This window comes from Numida meleagris, chromosome 5 (genome assembly GCF_002078875.1).
Source record: "Numida meleagris isolate 19003 breed g44 Domestic line chromosome 5, NumMel1.0, whole genome shotgun sequence".
NCBI classification, from domain to species: domain Eukaryota; kingdom Metazoa; phylum Chordata; class Aves; order Galliformes; family Numididae; genus Numida; species Numida meleagris.
Genome location: NC_034413.1, coordinates 60,092,308 through 60,115,504, shown reverse-complemented (window position 1 = coordinate 60,115,504; position 23,197 = coordinate 60,092,308). Strand labels below are relative to the sequence as shown.

The following is a 23,197-nucleotide window of genomic DNA, read 5'->3' as shown; positions in this document are numbered from 1 at the left end:
TCTCTTAAATTTCATCCCATTACTTCTAGTTACACCCCATTGTACCACTCTAAATAATTCTTCATAGCCTTGGTGTTTACACCCTTCAGATATTTGTAGATTTATATCTCAACCACCCCATTTGTCATCCTTTAGCCAAGTTATCCATATTCAGCTCTTTTGGTCTTCTCTCATAAGTCAATCCCTCAAGCTCTCTTGTTACTTTTTTTTTTTCCTCCTGAACACTCTCCAATTTGTCAATCTCTGTTGTAATGGAGTGAAGCAGACCTGAATGCATTATACTTACTGTGGTTACCAGCGCTACGTTGCGAGTCCCTGCTGCCCCTTCACTACAGAATAAACACTCAAACACTGTGAGTCTTTTTTAGGTTACCGGAAGCAACAAATTGCAGCCTTCTTATACTCACCTATTGATTCCTGAGGACCCTGGGATCCTGGATAATGATTCTTCCTAGATCTCTCCTTATCTTGTTTATTCCCCCAGACAGTCTAGGGTGCTTTGCTTACTTGAATCCTATTTTGAAATGCTGTGCTGCTGTTTGAATGCTCTTCACACGTCATCCAGCAACTTCACCAAATGCCAAGTCTACCTGCCACACTGCTCCCACCCTCACGCAGGAGTCTCTCTCTCCATCTGGGAGGCCACACTGGAGCCCTCCCTCACCATCTGTTCCAGTTGCCTACAAGGTGCCCTTCTCAGAGACTTTCAACCCACCAGGAAATGGAAGACCACACCAGGGCCTTCACACCTACGCACTGGCTGGGGTTACATACTCCTGTGCTAAGCCAAATTCTTTGCTTTTAAAAACACCTTGGATGGTTACAGAAAACACAGGATCCTGCAGAAGCCTAATGCAAACGAAGCACAAATGGATGACATTCCTCCAACACCTGCGTCTTCATAAAGCCGCCGCTGTTCTTCCCCATCCTGTGAACACATCCGACTGCACATTTCCTCCAGAAAAGTCATCTGGACAAATAAGAGGAGCACTGCTGAAAATAGCTGACAGGGGTAAAACCACAACTGAACTGACTCCCGGCTGTGCAAGCACAGGCCTCGCAGCAGGCTGGAGGCTCCAGAGTATAACCATGGGGAACAGAGCTCGGTGCTGGGGCAGGCGCCAAATCCCGCTCCAGTGACAAGGGCAGGCCCCTCGGAGGGAGGTGACAGCTTCAAACAGAGGAGCGGACCCCTGGCCTTCACAGCCGCTGTGTGCTCATGGCTCATCGCTGCAAGGGGACTGTGGCCACCAAGCGCTGGCCAGAGCGTGACACCACGGCCTAAGCTATTTCCAGTTTGAGGTGATAGCCTGTAAACCTTTGGGCAGACAGGCACTTGATTCTCTTCAACATGTTCACTCTGTCCCACGTCTTCAACACAGGACATTTAAAGAGAAAATCACCTTTCAATAGTTACACAAAGTAGCTTTTTTTCTAATTTTAACTTCCTTTCAGCATTTAAAATTACTAAGTTACACTGCTGCAGACTATCTAATATGAACTAGGCACTATTACAGGCAAGAATGATTTGGTCTGCTGTTAAGATAAAGATTACATACACACACACATTATTATAAGCCCAGCTTTGTACAGACAACAGCAAAGTAAAAGTCTCTGAAAGCTGTGACAGGCGCTTATGTTCTGAAGCCATGTGAGAGGCACTATCAAAGCCAGGTGGGACCTATCAGCTCCAGCTCACGGCCTCTCTCCCTAAAGCAGAGCAGTACAGTGAGGAAGGACAAAAGCTGACCCCTCAGGGAATAGCTAAAAAAAGCATCCAAAAACACACAGCAAGCTCTGGCAAGAAGTTTGCATTTGCCATCACTTAAATTAACAGCAAAGGAATCCCCAGGAGGGAGGAAATTTGGACTCTGTCCAACATGCGAGTGTGCTGTGCAAGGAGCTGTGGGGGAAAGAGCCACACGCAAGCACTGTGGGTTCAGAGGAAGCCAACACACATACTCCAGCAAACCCGAGACCTTTTACTGGGCAGGAGAGCGATGGTTATTTACTGCACTTGACTACGTCGTCAGGCGTCAGGAGAGAAGTTTATTGAGGGCGAGCTCAAATAGAATTGCCACTGCCATTGTCAGTCATCAGCTCATGTCATCTAAAGACATTAGATGTCTTTAGAATACAACTGGGCTTTATATGTTAAATATATATATATATCTTAAAACTTCTCAAGAGTTTAAGAACACTAAAATTTTCTAAAATATTGCAGTTTCTGACATAACTAAAATAGCACTGTGAATTATTCTCTTGTTATCTAAACTACCAGAGCTGCTTTCAATTCTTCTACCATGTGCAGATCCCACTGACGACCAGCAGAAGAATCAAATGCCAAGTCAGCAACCATTTAGCTTATAACAGAAAGGATAGCTGCTCTACACCTCCATAAAAGCCTAAAGAGTTGTGACATACTCTGGATGAAGTCCTTCTAAAACACCTAAACAGATGTGTTTTTCTCCACAAAACTCATTACTAGGTTAAGAAGTAATTCAGCCATGTAAATTTAACTTAAGCTAGTAAATCTAATAACATCATTCTAAAAGCAATAAAACTTTCAGACCTTAATCCTTTTAATTCACTGTTTATCCCCTTGGCACCTAGACTATTTTTATTCTAGTCACTTTTGCTGTAATAAAAAGTTAATAAAACAACGCAAGTTGTCCAACAGGTTGCAGAACTAATGAAGACTGGTTTCCTACAGGTTTGGTGTCTGATGCCCCTTCTTTCCCCCAACAGAATTTACCCCTGTCCCCAGTGGGCTGTCTGCGAGGCTGTTTCTCTGAGTCTTCTTCATGTCCCTTAACTTCACAGGAGCCAAGAGGCAGTGCAAGCTGTGCCTGGCTGGGAGCTCAGTATGCTTTTGCACTCGCCACAAGTCTGGCAGAGCAGGGAGCTGCTGATTTCATATTCCAGCCTTCTCTTCTCTAGGGCACTAGCTGGTCTGCTGAAGATCAATGACTTTAAGGCAAAAAACAGACTGTAAACAATCTATGATCTCCCCATATGACAATGCAATAGTTCTGCTTTCTGTGATTATCCACACTGGCATTGCTGATAACCAGAGCCGTAACACATCTATGTCCCCCAAGTGCCCTAGAAGATAAGATGAGCTTTGCAGACCCCAGAAAAGGCTCTCTCAGATAAGGAAAGGGCAGGGAAAGCACTGCTTTCTGAAAAGCCCCTTGGGAAATAACCAAACTCACAACCACTTCTTTCATAAATCAAGGAGATCTGCTTCAAGCAGCTTCTCATGTCCTCCTATGACAACACCACAAAAGTAAGGTCCATCACAGCAATGCAAGCCCCAAACCCATTAAAGATTTCTAGTTTATAGCAGTTATCTCAACCAGCCCCTACATACTGGTATGCCAACAAGGCACACTGCACAACACATATCACTTGTCTTTACGGAGCTGCAGAGCAAGCTGCCACTTCTCTCTAGCAAAAGCTCTGGATGGTTTCAGAGCACAGTTCCTTGTTAAGCACATTACCATAAACAGCTCACAGTGGTGCACATGGGTGGAAAACAGTAACATAAAGGGGGCTGAAAGAAAGCCTCTAAGTCACACGCCACATCCCAAAGCAGTCACTGCTCATGAACCTTTTGTTATGAACCTGCGTTAAGAAGAGCAAATGTCCTCTCTTGATGAGGGTGTCAGAATTGCAACATTTACCCGTATTTCCAAGGATCTAAGTCAAGCTACCCTCTTGCATATACCTATTGTGTGAAAACACCTGGGCACCTACTCCCCTGCCTCTAGAAAGAGGTGTTAGATGCTGATTCAGGACTTCATGCCTTTGGCCTTGCAACCATGCTCCAAACAGCCCTACACAACACCTGTACCTGCAGCTGCCCAGGGAAGCAGGGAAGAGAGGGCAAGCTGCAGCATTGCACCTTGAAGTATTTCGGAAGCTGTTATCTCTGGGGTTTCTCCAGAAGATGAGACAGAGCTCTTAGGAACTCTGGAGAGCTCAGACCCATTCTGTGAGATGCTAAGGGTGGGTTAGTGCTAACAGTGGCTGTGCTGACTCCTCATCAAATCTCCCTGCCAGATGTAGGTGACCTGTCCACACGAACAACAGTTTTCTGCTCCAACTTCTCATCTTAAAACCACAGCTCTGAGTTTTTTGGATGCCTGGGAATTGTACTCACAACACTGATCCACAGACTCTCTCGGTGGAGGAAAGCTGCATTCAGTTGTTAGCAGAGAGGAAAGTTATCTTGAGATTCCTTTAAATTACAGGTATGGCATGAACTCCTACCTATCTTGTCTCAGCGAGCAGCACTAGCCTAAGATCAAGCAGTGTTAGAGCCTTGCTGCAATCAACAACACTCAGTCCTGAACAAAAAAATGTCACTTATAAATTAATAACTTGTTTTGTGAGTAGAGGCACCGATTACGGCTGTTTTCTCAAGGTTTCCTCTTGCCTCTTTAGTTCAATACTACACTGCCCTCCCGCACCACTGTAGCCCAATCTCTTCCCTGTTCTCTGGGGGTCTCTTCTGCGATATCCTCAAAGGGAGATCAGGATCTTCTTCTTCCCCACAGACACAGGCTAAATATCTCAGCTGGGCAGGACACTGTGCTTGCTGTCCCTTAGGCTGATGTGCCCTTGCCACGTCGCATCAGTATTTCTGCCACTACAGCACACCTAGCAGCTGCGCCCAGTTTGAGCCCCCACTAAATCCAAGGACGCAGTGAGAACTGAGGTCCCAGTTACGGTGGGGCTCATCAGATTGATCCAACACAGCCACAGCCAGGTGGAAACCCAGCACTTGAATGGAATGGTGTCAGCTTTCCTTCTGAACACTGTGCACCTCATCATTCAACCATTGCATTCGCAATTACACCTAAACATGAAACACGAACTTTCTATTCTCGTCCAGTTTTCAGAGGAAGCTAATAAATCACTCCTTTCTCCAGAAGAGAGAATTCCAAGCCTGACACCCAAGACACCGGCTGGGATCCAGCCTTTCAACAAGGACAGAAATCTAGGGTTTTAAAAGAAATAGAATGGGAACTGATCCAGTGCACAGTATGGCCGGCATGCCTGCAGGCTGGGACATCAGTTGGCACAGCCTGCACCAAGTTTGGCTGCAGGAGCACTGCCTACAGCAGTGGGGCTCAGAGAACTACTGGATGCAGGGGCTGTGGAATACCCACTCCTGGCAGTGTAAGCCAAACTTAATAGAGTTGCTGGGTGAAAGCACTGTCTGCCCTTCGTCTCTGCTGGAATCAGGAGCAGCCCTCCTGCAGCTGGCAGCCCCAGGAGCTGCTCCCACAGCAAGCACCCCACACCTTTGCCACCCACAGCAGCACAGTGCCAGGCTGCAGTGTCACCTCTTCTTCTGCCACCATGATGCTGGCACTGCAAACAGCAGAAGAGATGTCCCACTGCCGCAGATGGCACGGCTGTGGTATTTTCTGGTTTTACAGGCAGTAAGGACCTTGCAGAGGCAAACTCTCTGGGAGCCACTCTCATAATAGGAGGGACCCAAGGGTCTTGGGTTAATTTTTCTGGTGGCTTTCAGTTTGCTTCTTGCGATCTCACAGACTACGACAAGAGACGCCAGCATTTTCAGCTTGTACTATTCACACTATGCTCTAATCTAGTTTACATGTCCAGTCCTGTCATTAGCTGGAGGAAGCATTAATCCAAGACAGTAGAAAAGGAGGAGCATAAAAAATTGTTTCTGGAAACAGCAATTCTAATGGCAAGTGTTTGCTATCTAGACCCACAGCTGAGTAAAACTGAAACACATCATACTCAACTCACAACATTTTTAACCGTATGTTTGATAACTGGTGAGCTCCTGATCCCAACTCACAATACAAGCTGAAATACTGAAATACATCTAAAGTGCCTGATTTAAAGCATGAGGGGCAGTTACACTGAGTCCAGTTGAAATCACTGCTGCAAGTTTGAAGGGAGAGAGCTTCATATGAGGTGATAGGTATGGGGAAACAGAGCCCAAGTCTGCACGGGAGGGGGAGAGAGGAACGCTCATTTCATTAGAAGTTATTCTGTGAGGTTGACTGGGGAGAAGATTATATAGCTGGGAGGAGGACTGAGACAGCTAAAGAATAACACATGGTACGCTTTCAAAACATACAGCAACATGTGACATTCGTCTGCAAGTCTGGCGCTGAGGAGCCTGTGGTCTGGCAGCAGTGAGAACTTCTGCTTTTTATTTCTGAAATCATCACAGGCATTTGAGCTGAACCCCCCACCTAATAGTCTGGAGGGAAGAACATAAAATCAGATTTTACGTACCGTACTCAGTCAGCCATTGTTCTCAGCGGATTTTATCCTCCAACTCAATTCCCACATCATTAAGTGATGCTGTCTCTTTAAAACACAATGCGGTGCCGTGCCAAAGCCTGCAATAAGGATCACTGGCACCAAAACAGTCAAAGCACAGAGCTTAATTCTCTCCTTAATAAGACAATTAAAGAAGAGTATTTGGATACAGCAGTCTGCAAGTACCAACACAGAGCACTGATATCTCCAAAGGCATGTTGATCTGAAGGCTTTATCATAGAGCATCTGTCGCAACCAGATGCCACCAACACCTGAGAAAAGTGGGAAATAAAGTGGGTTAATGTTGCTGTGATGCACACAGAGATTTGCGCTGTCCAAGTTTCTACTTCTGAGCATGTTAGAGGGGGCATGGTAAAAGCTGTTTTTGTGCTGTGATGAATGCCTTAATATACACGGATGAATTAGGTACACAGATGAGGACAGACACAAGCAATTGCTCATATGGTGAAAGCTCCTGACCACATCCACTTCTAAGTTTCCAATCAAATCATTTGCCGGTGTTTTCTCTTAGCAGGCTTCACCTCGCAGAGCTGAACCAAAGCTAGAGCAAAAGATAACTACAGCAATATAAGAGCTAATTAGTCATTTGATAAGCTGGCGAGAAGACAGGGCACTGCAATTCTGTGACCTAAAAGCACCACCAGTGACCTTAAAACTCCACCTTAAGGGTGTCCAGAAACCTGCAGCCCCCAGAGAGAGACGGAGAAACTGATGATGCCTAAACTCCATTAGCTCACAGGAAATGTTGAAACAGAGTAGATGCTGAGTTGAGGAGAGGTGTGACATTCACAGCACTCAGCCAGAGAAAGAGCACCTGGGCACTTGGCTTGAACCACTGCACTGACGCTCACGGTCCAGTCTGTGGGGGAGGCTGTGGGGCCGTGTGATGTAGTGCTCCCAGAAGACATGCTGCCTGGCTTGTGGGAAGCACAGACCTCATCCCACTGAGTAACGTCATGTAGCAAGAGGGGAAAAATAATACACAAAAAAACCTAGCTGCCCGCCCTTCCTTACAGGAGGCACAAAATCCAGGCACAGCAAGCCGGGAGAAAGCAGCCAAAGGATGGAAAAGGCACTCTGAAGAGGACATCTTGAGCAGTCCACTTTTTCACCTCATCTCCATGGAACTCCTGGTAAACCCCCTAAACCTTCCTGTTATTCCATACGCAGCAGTGATAGGAAGGGGGTTGAACCCAGCATGTCCCCCCTTGGCTGCAAAGCTGAATCTTCAGCAGCAGATGAGGACACCAAGATGGCCAGGACAATGGGTCCCACATTACTGCATCTCTGTCCTTCAGCCTGACAGCTGGAGCACGTCAGCATCTGACCGTGCCCAATGCACTAACTATTTCCAGCCTCATCTGAGGCCGTGCCTCCCCAGCAAGTCATCACGTTGTGTGGGGACCTGAGAGAAACCAGCCCAGAACTGGCAGCCCAGCATGGCTCCGGCTCACTGTCAGCAGGTTCCTCCACCAAAAAGGCCTTGCCCATCCCTGGAGGTGCTCAGTGTCAGGTTGGATGGGGCCCTGGGAGGCCTGATCTAGTAGATGGCAACCCTGCCGACAGCAGGGAGGATGGAAATGGATGATCTTTAAGGTCCTCTCCAATCTAAGCCGTTCTGCGATTCTACGATCTCCCCTCTCCAACGGCTTGGATGGCATCTTGCTTTTGGGTATCTCTACCCTGGGAAGAGATTAAAGGAAGTGAATGCCTTGGCAAAGATCCCTCTGCCACCTGCACCACTGGAAATGCCCTCTGGAAAGTAAAGGAGGAGGATCTCTCACCTCGCACGCTCCATCCCCGTCCCCTCGATGCGGATCCAGACCTGCCATTCACCACCCCATGTGCTTTGTCCCAGACAGATGAACTCACCTCCAGCACCAGTGGAGTTCTCAGAGTAAGCCCAAAGCATAGTTTAAATTTTAGCAAACCCCACCAGGGGCCTGGGAGTAAAATGCAGAAGAAGAAAGAACTTTTTCTTGAACAGAGAACAGAGACGTAAGAGTGCTGCAGCAAGGAAGTTTCTTAGGTTTACCGAGACAATGCAACCACAATATGTGCAATGGTTTGCCCTTAATTCTCTTTTCTTTAAGTGGGGAAAAGACCCCAACAACAAACACAATAAAACAAAGGCCAAACAATTATTCATGGTTTAGGAACACACATAATGCACGCAGCCCTATATTCCATTAAAGTTTTGAGAAAGGAAGAGCAAAGTTAGGAGTACAGTCACTTCAGTCTACAAAGGAATTTTAAATTTCCAAATCTGACTTGTTGCGAATTGGAGCAAAACCTCAAAATACTGAAATTCTCTGCAAAAGGAATTTTAAAACCATCACTTGGAGCCTACTGGAAAACCAGCTGTACTGCTACAGCATTCCTTGCAATCAAGATATATTTTTAAATTCTGATTAAATACTTATTTCAACAGAAAACCTGCATTTAACTACAAAATAGTGATTTTTAACACCATCCAAAAAGTTCCATCTCTCTTTTTTCAGCCCTTTTTTTTTTTTTTTAAATACAAATATGACCTGATTTTACAAGAGATTTTTAGCGTTGATGATGCCAGGTATTGGAATATGATTCCATCAGCAAGCCCTAGTCAGGAAATACCAAAGCTGTGGTTGCCAAAGCAACATAATTAACTTGATCACGGTACATACACTGTGCACCACTTCCCAAAAGGCCCTTTAACACCCAACTAATGGCAACTTCTGGAATGGCACATCAGGATTTATTTCGCCTCTAAGTTCTTCAAGAACACACCCAGCAAAAGGAAAAGTTTTCAGAATTACTGCAGCACTCTGCTCCTGGACAGTGGGGCTGGGGACAATCTTGCTGTGAATCAACTTGCATCACTAATGGCTGGAGAAGTCACGGAAACTCATGGTGCTGTTGTGTATAGCAAACACTTTTCGAAATGCTGCACTTTTAATTCATGTGTGTTAGCAAATTTAAGAGATTTCATTCTTTTGTGGCACACTCGGTAATATTCTTACTACCTGGGCAGGGAGGCCCCGACGCTGATGTTGAGCCTTGACCCCAGGTCCACAGATTTCTAAACCTGAATATGCTGTCACTGACTTAACACATACAATGTATCAAAAATCAGCTCCCTCTGTTCATTTGGGAAAAAAAAAAAGTAAAAAAATAGGAAAAAAGATTGAGTGATGGGCTTTTCAGCCTGTCATCAGACCACAGTGACCTCAATTTTTTGAGAAATAAAGTCAAAATCTATTCTTATCTTCAGAGATTCAAGATGTATTTATGTGTCAAACTTTCTCCCCCTTGTCCTTAGCCTTTGGGAAGCGCACTAAGAATGATATCAAAGCCTGAAAACCCTGCGATCCCATTGGCGTTCACCTCTGACCTGGGACGCCCATAGCTCCCACCAGCTCCCCTGCTCATCCCCAACGCACGGCGCAGAATGCAGATTGGGGAGCAGCTCACAGCAAGCCTTGTGGGATCAAATAAAGGCCACTTTGCCCAGGAAAACCATACCAAGCTGCTTTTTTAAACATGTATTTTAGGCAGAAAAAAAAACTTTGCTCTGGCAGTTTTCTGCTTTTCCATAAGCCCTGAAAGACGTTTTACCAGCATCTTCCTCTCCCTTACACACAAATATTTGATTATTCTCTTTGAAATGTCTCGGTAACATCTACAGGAATAAGATGCCGAATGCAAACACTGATTGATTCTTTCTTAGCCATCAAATGTGCTTACACAGCAACTACACATAGCAAACGCACACAAATCTCACATTTCACGTTTAAAAATATGAACGCGCCGTGTTTTTTCACTCAAACATAATGAATGAGCTTAAACATTACAACTTGAAATTATTAAGTAAATCATGGCACCTGCAAAGCTTCAATTTGCATAGCATTAATTCATGATGGCGTGTAAAACAAATTCATCACTCTCACTGTATTGTGGTCTGATTTATATCGGAATTGGAAAAAATAAAAATCATGGGCACAAAATTATGTAGACAAGATGTACGGGCTCCTCAAAGCCCAAGGTGGTTCTTTTTTTTTTTTTTTTCCTTTTTTTTTTTTTTTTTAAGCATCAAAACAACTAAATTATGTGAAAGAAGGCTGGGAGAAAGCATCTTTAAAAATGAGTAACACGCTGGCATCACACGAACACACTCTCCTGTTATTAATGTCAAGCATGGTGAAGATACTCTAGGAAATCATTACCATTCATAGCTACTAACAGCCATTAAATTTCAATCAATTCAACTTAACACAAGTGTACTTCAGTAGCCCTTACAGTTCCTTACAGAGGTGGCTCAGAAAGTCCTGTCTGACTTATTGCATTGTCCGCTGCACAATGAGGCATTGCTAAGGACTGCTCTGAAAGGCGCTATCTTAGCGCTGGGAACTGATGCTCTTTTAACAACGGAGCAATCAACAGACCTTGCTTTTAGGAAAGCTTGATACAAGGGGCTCTAATAGGAGGACTCCACAAGTCAGTATGAAGCAATAGACTGAGTTGAGATAGGGATGCTGCTTCCCAAACTGAAAAGAAATTCAGTGGGATGTTTTCAAGGCTTTCTCAATTAATTTTAGTAACTGAATCAATGTGCTTCACATAGAGTTCAACAACTTCTAGGTGACCTCCTTGCTCCAGAAGAACATGATTATTAAATATTTCGGATGTTTAAAGGAAAAAAAGGATTTAATGTCCAGAGTCACGATATTTAAAGTTCCCAGTAATGAATACAAGCCACTGAGCTGTGATATTAAGGCATCTCCTATGCATCTGAATGGCATTTGTAACACTGGAAGTTTTTTCCACTGCTCTTGCAGGAATTCAGCTGTGCAGCTGAGCATCCCTTGTGGAGCATGGGGGGCACCAGGCAGCCCCACACCGGGGATGTTTGTCACCGTGTGGTTATGGGTGAGGGACAGTGACCACAAAGAGCCTGTTACCAGGGGACTAGACCCACACCACCTTCCACTTTGCAGCACTACGTCCCAAAGAAGGCCTGTTCCTCCAAGGAGATCTCATTAGTTTCATCTGAATGAATTATCTACAGCAAAATCCCACATTTCACAGGACATAAAAAGTCTTTTTTATTACTCTTTTTTATAAACAGGAGCCCAGATTTTCCCAGTAGGATGCATCCTGCTGGGCACAAAGTCCTTTTGCTGGATTTAGAGGCAGTCTGAAATTGCAGGTGCACGTTCCTACAGGAGGGATTGACACTTGGTATGCAGAAAAAGCAGATGCAGTCACAGGTGTGCCATCCTCGCATCTGAAATTGCAAGCTCTGATACAGGTGCCCTTCTGTGGCTTTTAGCTCATCCCTTAGAAGCATCAGCACTGATGCTTACTATTGGAGTGTTTGGGACTATTGTACAGGACTCCAGTTTCCTTCCCCTGAGTCTTGAACTTAGAGTAGCAGTGAAGTTCTCCAGAGTCCAAAAACGCACAAGACATCTTTCAGGCACATACATGCTCAGTTTTAACTCATTTCCCTATGCTTATTCATGTTAAAAAGGTCTTTATTTAAAAATCTTCCAGTGACAGGTTCAGAAAGTGGCAGAGTTCAAGTAAATCATTCCAGGGAAAATGTTAGCAATGCTTAATCATACTGGAAGCCACATTTAATTACAGCTTTTTAAGTCCATCTGGGAGAAAAAGAAGAGACTGAAGTATGTCACCTGAGATGATCTAGATACTGAAACTATTTGTGAGTTAACAAAAGCATTTGCATCACAAAGCGCTCTGGGGCAGCACCATGGCAAAGCAGATGTGTAATGAACAAGGATCACAGCACCAAAACAATCGGGATTGTAAATAACTGCTACTAATCTGCAATCATTTAAATTTGGGTTTAATTGCTAGGCAGCAAATACATTTCATTCTTGCAGAGGGAAATGCTCTGCGGAATACACACTTTGAGGTATTTAGCGGTAGGAGCAACACAGTCAAGAATCCGAAAGCCAGGAGGGCAGAGAAGAGACAAACAGCAGGGATGGATTTGCTGTAACATCTCACACACATTAAACAAACTTTTCCCCGGAACAGAATTAATAACACGGCCATCCATCCCCACTGTAACGTACTGTAAGTGCCGCAGGAGCGGCACAATGACGCACATGGGAGGCGAGAGGGTGGCGGCTATAGAACTAAATTCAATCTAGTGCTAGTGAATAAAAAGTTCCTTTTATTTCTCTGTTGTTTTTGGTTCATTAAATTTTCCACAGATTTGCAGAGAAGAAAACGTGATCAATAAACCTTGACAAAAGTGAACATGTGAAAAAGGCGAGAGAAAGGCACAGGAAGATAAAAGTGATATCCCGATCCCAGATTTCAGAGGCAGATGACCAGAGCTCTGGGCTGCTGAATAATCTGAATAGACCATCATTTCTTTACAGCCTTTTACTTTCTTTTTCCTGACTGTTGGAACTCTTCATTCAATACAATAGTAAATGCACTAAAACTTTTTTTCTCATGCTAATGGTCGAAATCGGGCGCACACAGTTAAAACACACTTCCCACCAACTTGTTTTCTTTAAAAAAAAAAAAAAAATTAACCTATTCAAGTTAAACTAAAATGTCAAAGACAGCTTAAGGCTTACTCTCACCATTCCACAAAATTAATGGTTTTCTCCCCAGCAGATACAAAAAGAAAAGCCTTGAATAAGGATAAAGCTGCTAAACTCTTTTCATATGAAAAAGAACACTTAGAAAGTAAAAAGAAATACATCCAGGACAAAGATCCTGGTACCTACAGTTCTAATTCGCATTGTTTTCTCTTGGAATATTTATAATTGCAGTAAGGTGACAGCCAAGCTCAAATAACAGCGTAAGGATGGCAAAGGATGCAGTGGTGTGTTGGGCAGTGGTGTGTTGGGGCGGCTGTGCCCAGTGGCAGTGCCACAGATGCTTCCCCTGAGCACAACGGGGACTCAAAGGAACCTATTTTCATACGTGTTTTCTAATTTGGATGTCCTCTTCCAGGCACCAAGACCTCTTTTTCAGTGATACTGAAGACTCACAAATCCAATATAACTTTTAATGCTCCTAATTTTTGAATTACAGGGTAACAACTTTGCTGTAGCACATTTTAGCATTTGAGTACATGAAGAACTTAAAGGGAACTGAGTGTGGTTTAGCAGCAGTAGAGTATGAATGAGAAGTTCTGCGGCCTCTCCTGCACAGCGCATCGTGAGTATTTGCTTCCAACTGGAGCTGGCCTGCAGAAAATTGGATCTGGTGATGCAGTCATTTGATCACAGTTATCCCAGTCGGAAAAGATATAAAGTTGTGGCCTCTCCAGCTTTGGAGGTTGCCATGCAAGATCCAATCCTCACCACTCAGGCACCAGATCAGTGAATTTCTGTAAGATTTCTTATATAGGATCAGCTGTACACATGGGTCAAGCACCGTGCACTCTGCATGCACCGACAGACGTGTACATATACACACATGCACACGTGCAGTGCTTCCCTCTAACACAATGCCTTCTCCAAGTTCCTCATACCAGAATTTGTTGCTCATTGCTATCATTTCATTTAGCGTTGTTTTCATTAATTCCTGAATACCTCCTGTTGTTTCCCTTTTCTTTGAAAAGGCCTTGGGAACAGCTCTGGAGCAAACAGCAGCAAACCCTAAATACCACTTAATGCTTTGTGGCAAGTTGTCCAAATGCACAACTGTTTAAAATATTTACCCAGGTATACAAGGGGGCTGCGCAGCACTCGAACAATGCGCTGGAATCTTTCCCATCAGTATGAGAGCAGACAAAAAAAAGCAGAGGCTGCTTAACCTCAATGTCTCAGCAGCAAGTGAGAAGTGCAAATATTGCATTTCTATAAAGCCCTGGAAGCTTCATAGGAATGGAGTGGCAACTAATTAGTTTGATGCTATAGTCACATCTAATGTCCCTAAGTAGCTGCTTTGAAAAAATCTGGCTGCCTTGAAATCCTTGGCCAGATTATTAAGTGGAGGCTTTGTGGTGAAGCAATAGATAGGTGTTTGCTGCACAAATACATACAGATTTTGGTGATTGCTTACTGAATCCACTGCCTCCGCTAATCTGCACTGGAAACTTCCCTCTGAACAGAGCACTTCTCCGAGTACAAAAGCATGAAGTATTTGTGTACCTTTCAGACTACAGGGCAAACAACGGCAGTACAGTAGGCCACCAGCCCCAAGGGAGGCAGCAGCTGACCGGGCGTCCTCCTTACAGGCACAGAATGAGGGTTAATGTTCATGAGATCAGGGCAGATGTTCTACCATGTCCTTAATCAAAGAACGATGGGGACAGAAGACTGGAAAACTCCTTTAAAAAGTCGAACTTTATCTAAACAGAAGCTTATCAGGATCACACACACACGAAAAAACCCCACACATTTTGAACTTATATAATGTTGAAGTGATCATATATAACCCTTCCCCTACACAGCTGGTCCTGTTGCCCCAGAGCCCCTACAGCTTCTCTGCAAACACGTCACTTTAGGGTACATTACGGTGTGAGCCTTTTATGGCATTAAAATCACAGAAACCAGAGTAAAAAAGTGATCTTTTGCCATAAGAATTCCAATTGCTTTTAAAAGGACACCAAATCCTGATCACTATATACCATTATGCCGCCAAAAATAGAGTTCTTATCCAAATGTGACTGCAGTATTCAGTGTGACGCTGGGGAATGCAGGCTGCTGTGTATTGGATATCTGAGGTCAAGTTCTGTTTTCTTTTACACAAGTATAATCTGGAGTAGCTTCATTGAAAGTACGCCAGATTTATACTGGCATATGCCTCCAGCTCAAATTCCTCTACGGCTCTAATTTTTCTCTAAATGAATGACCTAACACAAACAGTATTTGTCCATCTGTATACATCCCCTTTGACACACTGAAAAAAAAGACACTGAAAGGAAGTTGGAAACAGTCCTCGAGATCTGTTTTTCTCTGAAGAACAGCAGTTGCATTTCTGGGCACTTCAAAGCCGCATACTTTAAGCAATAACAACATTTAAGCTCAAGTGAATCTTACCTCACCTTGCTTTACAGATTAGCTCTTCCACAAACATACACAGAGGCCGGGACGTACAAAGACCCACAGAGATCAGTTCATCTTCAGATCGAGCACTCTTAGTACTATGGATGGGTCATGTTTTCAGTCAAACAACACATTCCCAAGAGTTGTTTAGAGTGGAAAAACCATAATGAATTTCATGCACTTCTTAAAAGTTGTCGGTTTTGCCGTAACCTTCAATACAGTATTTTTACTGCAATTCAAAGGTTGACAGGTGTCGACATTTCCTGCAGTCCCAGCCACAATATAAATCACCGTATCCACCCCTCAGGAACGCTGAACCGAACCAATTCACCAGCGGCAGCCGCTGCACGCCGTGAGTACCACGCAACTCAAACATCCCGGGAGCAGGAGCACTTATTTAGCACACCCTCTTTTCCAGGTGAACGCGCAGTACAGATTGCACTTAAGGCTCCTTTTTTTAGCTAAGTGAGTTCGGTTGAGACCTTAGAACTTTTTTCTTTTTCTTTTTGAAAGGCAGGTAGCTAGAACAACCAGACTGAATCAATCTCACAACAAATCACTCTATTCCACTTCTGTATATTTTGAATTTCATGGCTTATTTACTTTACTTTTTTGGCACCGACTGCACAGTGCATGCCAATACGATATCTGTTGAAATGCTCTTTTATGGAGCATGCTAGTCGCACGTCTACTTCCAAATCCTTGTTCATCCCGAGAACCTCAGTTGCAATAAATAATTAATAACAGGTATGGCAGGGGGCAGACAAAGTTTTACAGCTACTCCCTTTATCTGTAAAAGCAACGAACGCGACACACCAGTGAGATGCTAATCTATCCAAGCACAAAGGTGGGCATACAAGTTCGCAGTGGCTGGAACCGCATGGAACACGTGGGTATTTATAATAAGGCGCGAGTTGGGGGGCAGCTCCGCGGTTCTGCCACTCCGGGACATCTGCTCGCTCACAGCCGGGTACCAAAGGCCGACCCAGGTTGGGTTGGGTTGCGCACAGCTCCCGGGACATGCAGAGCACAGCGCAGAGCCATCCCAATAAGTTTCTAAGGCCTGGCTGCAATGAGCAAAAAATAAAATAAAATCCCGTACCCATCGCAAAAGAGGGGGCAGGACCGCTGCTAAACCACCCCGAGCCCCTACCCTCCAGAAGTCAGGTTTCCCAGGAAATGACGGCAATCACTTCAGGCAGAAAAGGCATCTAAATGAGCCCATCTCCCTCCCTTCCTCCCCGATTGTTTTAAAGCCACCGAGTCCCGGGGAAAAAACTCTCAACTCCCTAAGTCCTTAATAGGATTGGAGTCCGGGTCTCTCCGAGCCGCTCCTCATCACACAGGGATCAAGTTGCAGCAGGGAATTTTTTAAATTCCTCGGCAAATATACTTGTCGAAAGATTGCCCCTCCCGGGAGGGGGGGCTGGGGGGGGGGATAAGTTAATAAAATTAAAATAACGAGAACGCGAACGCAGGGGTGGCCATGAGGAGCTCCGGGGCCGGGCCAGGCGGTCCCCGGTGCGGGGACGGTCACCGCAGCCCACGGGAAAAACAATGGTCCCGGAGAACGCGGTCCCCCCGGGGGGGCACAGCGGACAGACGGACACGCAGCGCTCCGCTCCGCTCACCAGTGAAGTGGGAGGGGGGGGAGGGGAGACACGCACGGGTGCGACCCCCACACAAAGAGGAGCCCCCCCCACCAAATTGTCACCCCCCCACGCCCCTGCTTCGGCGCGGAGCATCTCCGCCAAAAGCGGGAGGAGAGGCGGAAAAGGAGAAGAAAAAAAAGAGAGAAGAAAAACCACCAACCCAACAACAAAACCTAAAAAAGCACAATGAAAAGACACAATAAGCATCAACTTTACCCAAAAAGCGGAGCAGCAAGTTTTCAGCAGGCGAGCGGTTGCTGCGGAGCAGAGCTACTCCTCCGGACCCCCATCATAAACTTGGGGGAGGGGGGCGTGGGAGGGACTTTCCCTCCGTCCTTCCCTTTTGTGCCTCTCCCCTCTCTCCGCTCCTCGCCAAAAGCTGCGGCGGAGCGGAGCGCGGCGCCGATGCGGAGCGGCCCCGCGGAGCCGTGCGGGGAGGCCGGGGGCGGCCCGCGGAGCTCCCGCTGCCCGTCAGCCCATCGCGGGACGCGGCGCGCACACTCGCACGTATATAAATAAATATATGCACGCACGCAGGCTGAAGTTCGGCGGCTTGCGGGGAAGAGCCTGGAGCGCTTTCATGGGAGAAAGACTGGCTGCAGGGTTTGTGTTTTCTCCCTCCTCCCTTTGAAAATAATAAAGGAGAATGAAAACCTTCGCACCCTTTCGGTGTGGGAGTAGAGGACCTCTCCGGATCCCCTCTCTGTCCCCCCCGCCCCTTTCTGTGCCCCCTCCCCTGAGCAAACCGCAGCGGTTCGGTACGGGATTCTCCCACCCCCGCTCAGCTGGAGGGCATCTGCAGCAAAACCCCCCAAATCCCTCTTCTTCGGGGAAAGCAGACCAAAATAACACACGCAGAACCCCGAACAACAAAACTTTGGCCTCATGCGGACGCACCCGCGCAGGGGCGGGATGGAGCTCGGGGTGCGTTTCTCCAGCTCTTTTTTCCTCCTCCACTTTGTGTTCCGAACATCTCCGCGGCTGTAACCCGGGCCTGGCCCTTGGAACGTCTGCCCTGGGAGAAGCGTTCGTTAAAGATTGCTCCCTAAGCACAGTGACTAACCTGGCCAGAGCACGTTACTTTGTTTAATCCTTGTCTTTTGGGAGCAGGGTTGCAAGGAGAGGAAAATATTCCCTAAAGCTACCCTTCTCCCATCCCCAAATATCTTCACTTTTGCACTGATGTGGTGCATTAATGTTAATACCAACAAGGAATGCAGCAGTTTTAACTTGGACCTTGGCCAGACGGGGCTCGTTACTTGATTTGTTTTGATTTCTTTGGCTATGGAATTTATCAAAAGTTTAAAACACAACCAGATGCTGCTAGGGAGGGTCGCCGTGCTGTACCCTACAGCAAGCTGAAACTCGCCGGACCATCAGGGTATCCGACTCCAGCAGGGTTATGTCCAGTTCCATGGCAACCGCATGCCACATCAGCCCCCAGCTTCGCTTTCAGTCCCTTGGGCACTGTTAACATTTGCCAGCGGATTTGCCCGACACACAGCCCAGGTCTGGGCAAGTAGAGAATGAGCTTTATGCCCCTCGGAAACCTTTCTGTGCAAAACACAATCCGACCGGACCCCGAGCTCGATACCACAATTTAAATTCTAAATACCTGCTACTAATTATAGTGCCTTCTGTCTGAGTGCTTGAACACCTCTTTGCTCACAGAATCATTAAGGTTGGAAAAGACCACTAAGATCATCTCGTCCAAACGTCATTTTGTTGGATGGCATTAGAAGGCTAATGTTTGAGAGTGACAACTGGATCCCCATGCACCCCAAAACACCATTTATTCCATGCAGATAGCCCAGGGAGACAAGGCAACAGGTTAATTCGCCAATCACCAGCATTACAACTTTTTTTTTTTTTTTTTTTTTTTTTTTGTCCAAGACTAGCATCAGCATGCACCCACTATCTCATCGGAAGTTCCTCCTTCCCACCATGGCACACATGCAGCCCGTGCTGGGCCAGAAATGCAACCTTTCCCCACGTGGATGGAGGATTTTGTACTGCAAGGGGTTTCATTGCTGAAGAGCGCTCCACCACGGAGAGAGAGGGGTTTTGGTTACTACCAGGAGTAGGAACAAACCAAGCCTTTGATCTCAGCAAACAAAGCGCACTTGTGCACCCAGGTACTTCACTGGGGGAGGACGACCTGCCAGCCCGAGGGGTGGGATAGAATAAGAGGCTTTTGGATGGATCAGGAACTGCTGGAGAACAATGGTACACAAGATATGTCTTAAATTCTTGCTGCAGTTACTAGAATATATACACATCTAGACTGTTGGCCAAGAACATTTTTAAAATCAGAAGAAGGAAATAATGGATTAATTCAGAGCAGTTCTGTAGTTGAGAAGGACTGCTTTTCTTTCTAGAATTCATATGTGCAAATCCTTCAGAAAAAGATGATTTTTAAGCCTGGGGGAAGCTCCTCCTTTTTGTAGCAGGATGATGGCAGGTGACGGCTGGGGCTCTTTGAGAACCTCCAGTTGGCTTTTACATTATCTGACCGCTGTAGCTCATCGTCCTTCCCTCTCCTGCTCTGCTCATTGAACTGCCCTCTCTTAATCTTCCATAGGTGTCTGAGATTAAATAGATGACAGAATGACTGACATTTGGTATACATAAAAGAATCAAAATATGAACAAGGGGTCAAAGTGCAGCTCTTCCCTCTGGTCTTCTCTCTGCTCTTGTACGGCTTGATGGGGGTGAAACCAAGTAAGGATTTAAAGATATGTGACAATGCACAGTTACTATACCTTGCTGTAGCATGAGTGTATGGGCATAGAGGATACATTCAGAAAAGTTCTGGACTAAGGAAATGGGGTTTCGATCATAATTTAAAAAAAAAAGAAAAGAAAAGAAAAAGCCTTCTCAATAATAAAAGATGACATACCGCCTGCTCTGCGATTGCTGATCTGGGGTTTGTCCCACTTCCATTAGGTCAGTGGAACGAAGACGATTAACCACGGGGGAAGCTAGACCAGCTCAAAACGGGGAACAAATGGGGCTTTTAAAATGTTTGGTTTGGTTCTGAAGGAAGACTGTAATTTCTTTTTTTTTTTAATTAAATAAAATATTTAAAGAAAACAGCTGAAAAACCAATGGGGGATGCTCCGCTCTGTTCTGCACATATCTATAAGATTTATTTCTATAAATCTTCCTAGATCCTCATAATAAATTAAAAAGCCCAATTGAGTATTCCAAAGGATATACATAGATAGAAGCTACCAGAAAAAAAAAATTGCTTTAAATACACATCTTTTTTAAAAAGAAGGCAATAATTACATATAGGATGATCACTAGGAGCTAGAGGCCTAAAATTACATTTCATGCAACTCATATCTTTATGGCATCTGGTTTAAGTCCAAGTGGAAAGTAGCACTTGATCAGTTCTGCCCTGATTTAAACAGCTGTATCAGCTCTGGGGTCAATGACATAGCACAGAGTCTGAATGCATCTTCATGACTCTAGAATATGACTAATTTAAATGAGATTCAATAAATTAAGAACTTTGTGTACAATGCTGGCTCAGAATTTGCTAGGAGAATGGGGAATATTTTTTGGCACAACACATTGCCTTCATTTTTTTTTTCAAAGTAGCCCTCTTACCTGGGGGAAATCGTAACTGAGTGCAGTGAGACAATACTCATCGGGATGATATGCAGCTTTGATTCCTATCTGCCTTAGTGTATGTGTTGTCTCTTGTTTAAAGCTTCAGTGGGAAGTTCCTTGAGGCAGATGCCATTTTCCTGCATTGTACATTTTGATTAAACCCAATACTTTTAAGCCCAATATCCAAGAAAGTAATCAGTGCTAATTTTCTGATAGCTTTTTCTCTCTTTTTCCTTCCACTGGAAGGGTCAATTCTTGCCAGGTTTAATCTCTGCCGCATCAGGAATACTGAGCAGATACCATAAACTTCTGTCAAGTTTTTTTTGTGTTTATAAAGGGTTACTTCCATGCTACATTAGTAAATGAGGCAGTACTTTTATTCGCTACAAAAACAGCCTGGAAGCCTGCCTCTCATTACAGAGAGCATGCAAGAGCTTATTAAATCTTAAACAAACTGCAGTGTCCTACTAAAACAGGACTTGATTCACATGACTACAGACACTGAAAGTACTGCTTGTAAAATGGTAAAAGCAAACCATCTGAACATGCATTCTCCGTGAATGTGAAACACAGATGCCATCCCCTACCTGTCTTGGCTGAAGGACAAAAGCTTCTTCAAAATGCAGAGAGCCCGTGTGTTCCCCACAGCTTTCAAGAAAAGTCAGACCTGACCTGCTCCCAAAGTGTGAGGAGTGCTTCAGATCTGACACAGAAAATCAAATTTTCCCTAAGAGAAGGAACTCCAAGATCCAGCACCCAAACTATAGAAAGTTTAAGATGAAAAGTTCAGGTCTGGAAACTCTCAGAGAGTTTCCAGCTGTAGACAAGAAGTGGCACGTTGTGATAGACAAGTTTTTTCCCCAGGGCTAATCAGAGTGTGTTGTCTCCTTAGGAGGAGATGAGGGCAGGGAGTAGGATGTACAAAATGGTAACTGGGTCCCTTTATGTGGCATTGCATGAAGAGCTGAGTTAGGCAAGGTACAGAAAGCAAAACTTCATAAGAAGTTCATAAGAACTAGGCTTGTTGAAATCTGTACTTGAATTCATTGGGGAAATGAAAATGACCATTCACTTCAGAGACGGAAGAGAAAATTTGTATATACACTGATAATTTTCATTAACCTGCTGTGATTTTAGGGCTATTAAAACATTATCTATGGCGGCCATTGATTATAGAAAAAGGAAAAAACTTACTTTGGGCTTTCCCACCACCAAAAATCTTTATCCATTTAACCTTTACAGTTCCATAAATTTAATTAGAGTGTCCCACGCTTATCTCAAGCAAAGCCAGATAAAGAGTCCCTGATAAGGCTGGAAAACAAATCCCAATTCTTAGACCAAAATTCGGGCTACTAGATAGTGCTGTCTTAGGAAGAACTGTTTTGTCAGAGCTCAGAGTTCTTTCTTCCACCTTCACTTTCAGAGTACATAAAGCATTTGAAAATAGCTCACCTTATCTGCTTTTGGAAGTCACTTTTTCACTTTTCCTAAGTCTTTCAGAGGAATTGCGAATCTTCTAGATGACGTTTCAGCAAAAACATGGACTACTGCACCAGTCCTGTTTCCGGAGGCTGTAAAGAAATAAAAAGTTTAGAAACAAGAATATGTCCATAGTATCCATATCTTAGAGTTCTTGTGTACTGAGGGCTCCTCTCTCCAGACTTCTCTAAAGGTTGCAGAACAAAAGGTAAAGTTGTATACCTGCTAAGATTTCTGGACAGGGCTCCTATCATTCTGTACTCAAATTTTCAGACAGAGATAGTCTGCATTCTTTGAAAATCAGATGTCTGTGAGTTATCTCAACTCAGGCAACCAACATACCCATCCTTCTCTGTAAATCTTAACTAATGTTGATGATGATGAACAAAAAAAAAAATGCAGACACAGTTATACGAAACTGATAGCTGAACAGCATGAGATGTCCAGAAATTCTATCAAATCGATGTGAATTTCCGTTACATCTGGTGAAAAAACACGAGTGATATCAACACTTGAAATCAGAAGGGCCTTGAATCCCTAAATAATAGCCCTCATATGCTACTGCCCACAGAGGTCCAGACAATTTTTGCTGAAGAGACAAGTAATGTTTGCAATCATGCCTAATATATTTCAAATCAGTTATATTGTTTATAGATTGCTTATGTCAAAACCAGTGAATTCTCCAGTGTGCTTTAGGATTTATGCACTCTACTTCTTTGCAAGGTTTGTTCTTATTTGTTGCTACCTGCAAAAATATATCTCTTGGCCCCAATTCACAGTGGAACAATGTTAGGTCATTATTCCTTGAATTGTTAGGCTGTAAAGAAGCAATTTCTCACTAACCTGTGACACAGGAAATTGTGATTCTGATGTCAGGTCATTTCTGGAGTTCCTTTTACAACAATCTGTTTTTCTGTCAGCAAATGACATTTATGTATTATTTCCAGGAAGTGTAGGCTTTAGTATTTTCATATGTATACCTCTAATATTTCTCTTCTGCCTCTTATTCTGCATAGCCTGGAGCTTTAATATATGATGCAACTGATAAATAAATATATTTTGATTGATAGTGCAAATACCTGGTAGCTGAAA

At 44.5% G+C, this 23,197-nt stretch overlaps 1 protein-coding gene across 4 annotated transcripts in view; it reads right to left on the bottom strand.

The window, feature by feature from the left end:
- Positions 1–22,187, bottom strand: part of GLI2 (GLI family zinc finger 2) — a 185,973-nt gene extending 163,786 nt beyond the window's left edge. For 2 of the 4 annotated variants that reach the window (XM_021398985.1, XM_021398990.1), the window contains exon 1: positions 17,225–17,588. The gene's annotated coding sequence lies outside the window, so the exon portion shown is untranslated. Of the gene's footprint in view, positions 1–17,224; positions 17,590–22,078 lie in introns of those variants that run through there. The other 2 variants (XM_021398987.1, XM_021398991.1) reach the window with 2 other exon arrangements.